We start from the raw sequence: 4,531 nt of genomic DNA on the forward strand, positions 1-4,531 counted from the left end.
GTAGTGTACAGTAGTGTAGGCCCTAGCCCCGTGTATAGGCCTTAACCTACGATAGACCTACTGCTTATTTTGACTTTGTCTCGATTACTTTCGATGGAATCTGGTTACCTATAGTTTTATCTACCGGTAGGGCCTAGGCCCTGTTAATTTCGGTGGAATCTGAGAGGGTAGGCCCTACCTAGTTTTATACCGGGTAGGCCTGGTAATGTCGCCTATCGTAGGCATATCTCTCGGCAACGTCCACATTTCATTGGAACGTCTAAAAACGGCAGTGGTCTTCATCACTTTAAGCACTAGCGAAGACTATAATAATTCAAACTTCCCGCCCAACACATCCCTCTGACGATGCCTGAGCTAAAAATAGCCACATACAATTCATCGACACAGTCAATGAAACTTCGGGTACCGGTAAATTGCCAAATCGTTGTGCATGGCTGCTCGGTTTGCGGATCCAGGACTGAGGATGAGCTGAGGAACAGAATGTCTCAATCAAGTGGTTATTGCGAAGAAAATGAGAGTGCCAGTAAAGAAAGAAAACCCGTTAGCCCTGTCAAATTGCCGCACTGTGGCTCTTGGTGGAAAGAAAGACATGTAAATTCTATACTGCTTTTTTATACTTTGGCTCCGGCCATTTCTGAAAGCACACCCAACAGTTACAGTGCATGTCCAGCAGCCTCGTGTATTTCCTGGACATGGCCGTCCTGCGCCGGATGATGATACACATGTATGCAGCCGCACTGCCAGTGCCAGTAATATCGCTTCATGTAGTACTAGCAGGCCTAGTACCGGTGCTATTAGTGTTTTGAAAAGTGCGACCACTGGACAATGCTGGACATCTAACTCCTCCTGCTGTATTGGACGGCAAATGTGTCCCTGATGATTTTTGTAAACTGAAGGATTTTTCACATGTTTTTGGACTACGCTTGGGCCCTATATATTTTTCAAAGTTGCGGATATTAATGCCGATGAAATGGGAATGTTTCTGCCACCAAGCCTTAGGAAACTGAAACTAAGATGTTTTCTCGTGGCAGTTTCTGTTCGACATAAGGCATGCTGGGAACTCCTCTAAAACTGCAATGGAAATTTTAGAGAGTCCGAAAAATGTTGTCGGTATTGAACTTGAAGAAGATGAGAAGTCCATCCTGGATCAAGTTGAAAAGTCTCTATCGGATCAACTGCATAGTGTGACTCGTAAGCGCTCAATGCTTCGATCAGGTTCACTTGGCCCGGATAGCCTAACAACATACTAGTAGCCTATACATGGTAAGTTCTACACTTTTGTCGGTTTTGAACGGTCATCCTAAACAGCGTGCACCAGTGTCCAGTAGCGTCCACCAAGATTAAAGTCGGATATAAAGTCATCAAAATAAGTTTAAAGTCGGATATAAAGTCATCAAAATTAATCGCAAACGAAATAAATAAACCAAAGACGCCTTTCTTGAAAATTTCATGACATTTGGGTGTATAAAGATAAGGAGGTAATAAAAACTGATCGGTCATTTTTCGTACTTTGCAGTTCACTGAAAAGTGAGTAATCTAGACCACACCAACATGACCAATGATCATAAGGATAATGGAAAGCATGTTATTTGTTACCAATAGGAGATAGATCATGAATTTTAAAATGAATTTTTTTTTCAGCATGGGCGGAAGTATAAAATTTTTGGATCAAATGAAGAAGATGCTGCGGAGATGCTCAGCGATGGGTATTGCACCTAATGAACGAAATTTTGTCAGTTTATTCCAGTCGTTGGCTGATATCTTTGGAATACAATTTGAGTAAGTACATTCTAGAATTCTAAGAAGATCTATGTGAATGTGATCTATTGTAACTATCTGACATTTTACAGTGTCAACCAGCAACGATTCTGCGTCATGTCTGGCTCCTGATATTTTTTTCTTTTGCGTCTTTTGCATTGTGGTGCTGATCCGGTGACTCGGACTGGTCACTCAATCGGTTTTCTTATTGTATCAACTGTTCTGATTGTGTGAGAATGAGAATAAAGGCATTTTTAAAAAGTGCCATTGCTTGTTTATTGCAGTGAAGGAAGATCAACTACAGCGATATGTGGGCAGAAAGTTGAAAGTATCCCTGATCTACTCCGTGAAAAGACACAGGAAACTAACAACCAGCCTGGTATATATCAGTTGTGACTGTGGCAGAGGTAAGATGACAATGAGACCAGAGACTGATACATATAGCGGGATATAGGCATACATTTGTTACCTGTATGAACAGGTCAAACTGACAACATCGTTTCATCAAACTACATGTATATACTTTGATTGTTAACGTAATAAGTCTGGTCAACATATCCTAATGCAAAATGTCTCCTGTCAGTTGAGGCAGCAGTATTCCTCATGTTCATGGAGTCTTGGATTTGGTGGATGAAACACATCCGGGGCATTTTCGATGAGATTGATCATGACAATGTTTTAGGATAAGCTAACCGCAGTTGTAAATGTTTGAATGGTAAAAGACCAATAAAGAAGCTGGTAATGCATGAGGTCAAGTGTTAAAAAAGCTGTTCACTGCTAAATCTTAACCCTTTGGCTGGCAAATTCGGACCATCTTGATCCGCCGTCCACTTGTGGAGTATCAACTCCCTCATTCACAAGTTCTGACATATATATGTAATCAGAAAGAGCTGGGCATACAATCTTGAAAGATTGGATGCGAGTAAGTTCATCCTTAGTAGAATTCTTATCCATGGCCATGGGCTTGAAGTGTAAATGCAAATTCCATTTTCCTGAAACTGGACATATTTTTAGGTTAAAAAGAGAGAGTTCAAGGAAAAAGAGGAGGTAGACAATAAGCCATGGACACGTGCATCAAGCAAACGTCGTCGTATAGCACATTCAGAAGATGATAAAGAAGTTACTGACCTCAGCAGACATTGTCGGAGAGGCTATGTTGATGATGTGGAAGATAAGGATGAAGAGTCAGAGGAGGAAAAAGAAGATAAAGATAGCGAGTCGGACGTTGCCAATGATATTGACCTCCCTTCTGAAGTAAAAGGACGACATGCCTCCCAGCTGCTCACGAAGCTGCCATATTCATGTCTTGGGAAAAACTTATTCGATCGACAGAGAATCATGGGACTTATTATCCAAGGAACTCATGTATGTACACAGCTCTTTAGCTTTCCTATATGATACTGCATCCTGAACCTTATGGTATTATACTGCCTTTGAACATATGACGATAATGTGGCTTCCGTCTTTCGTTAGCAAAACACAAAATGTAACAGCTGGGGCTAGATGGCTGAAATATGGCATGGTAGTAGCTATGGGCAGAATACCAAAACCCTAGTATTGATCTTTTTTTGCGATTTGATCGACTTTTTCCCTCTAGTACAAGTAGCCATCTTGTATGTCCTTAGGGCAGAGACATGTATTCATCCACGACCGGAAGTGTGGCACATAGAGCTTATCAAAATGTCAAGTTGTGGTAAATACATGGCTGGGATGGACCAAAGTGGAATTAATTCTCAATCTGTGGTTGATTCTTAATCTACAGAGTCAGGCCATCACAGAAATATGCTTTTTGATAATATATTTAAGAAAATGTGGTCTCACTGGTCAGTTTAGAACTTGTATTTTGACAGGGCCATATCAATGCGCCAGTGACGTTTTGATGGATATGGTGTACGGAAATCTTTTTTTCTCAGGCAATGGGTATTGGAATGTTTTTAAACTTCATTATGCTATTGGCAAAGGGTTCTTCTTGACACATATAAAATTTTGTGCGGATTGTCCAAGGTGTACTTTTGTTTACCAAAACTTATGCACAACAATGTACACGTAATGTACACAGGTTTTAATAGAGGGCTCTGGCCTTAGTTATTCTTACCAAGTCTAGCATTGTGCAAGAAGCATTTTGACCTAGACCTAATTTTCATGGTGAAGGAGGCCAACTCTACAATTTAAAAGCTTCACAAACGTTTTGGTCAATGTGACCGAAGAAACATTTACTCAATCACTGTGCTTTTCAAATGTACCTCTCATTGAGTACTTGTAACCCAATCACGGCTTACATTGGGTGAGGTCAAATATCAAAGAAAGCTGTGGCAAGCCAAGTTGTTAACAATAGTTCCATTAATCCCTGAATTTGACCTCCCACTGTGAGTTGAGTTAACCCTGAAGTTTACACTTTTAAACCCTTTTCCCTTTGGAATATGTTCCGCAAAACACATTAACCCTTTTGCTGCGGATGTACGCATTTTTGCGACCAAAAAAAATTTCCGATCTGTGCGGATGTACGCAGAACTGCGACTTGGGAGAGACCTGAATCAGACGATGTTTTCAATAGAAAATTAGTACAAGAACTTGTCGCTAGGTGTCCTGCCATGTTGTTTACTGCTAAAACTTCCGATTTCTAGGTGAAAACTTCGGTGTTTTTATTCAAAGTTTAGGCGATATTTTGAGTCCAAAGTTTTGTAAACAAATTTAAATGCCTCAGTCACGTGTTCGACGAACTGCAGAATCAATAATTGATGAAATAGTGAATTCGAGGCATTAGAAGACGAGT

General features: G+C 40.5%; 1 long non-coding RNA gene across 1 annotated transcript; it reads left to right on the plus strand.

Annotated features, from left to right (window-relative positions):
* Positions 1 to 1,646: 1,646 nt before the first annotated feature.
* Positions 1,647 to 3,692, plus strand: LOC135501677 (uncharacterized). Its single transcript, XR_010449624.1, has 3 exons — positions 1,647 to 1,779; positions 2,043 to 2,165; positions 2,773 to 3,692. It is a non-coding gene; the product is annotated as an uncharacterized LOC135501677 (long non-coding RNA).
* Positions 3,693 to 4,531: the final 839 nt, after the last annotated feature.

The sequence above is a fragment of the Lineus longissimus genome, chromosome 17 (assembly GCF_910592395.1).
Source record: "Lineus longissimus chromosome 17, tnLinLong1.2, whole genome shotgun sequence".
NCBI classification, from domain to species: Eukaryota; Metazoa; Nemertea; class Pilidiophora; order Heteronemertea; family Lineidae; genus Lineus; species Lineus longissimus.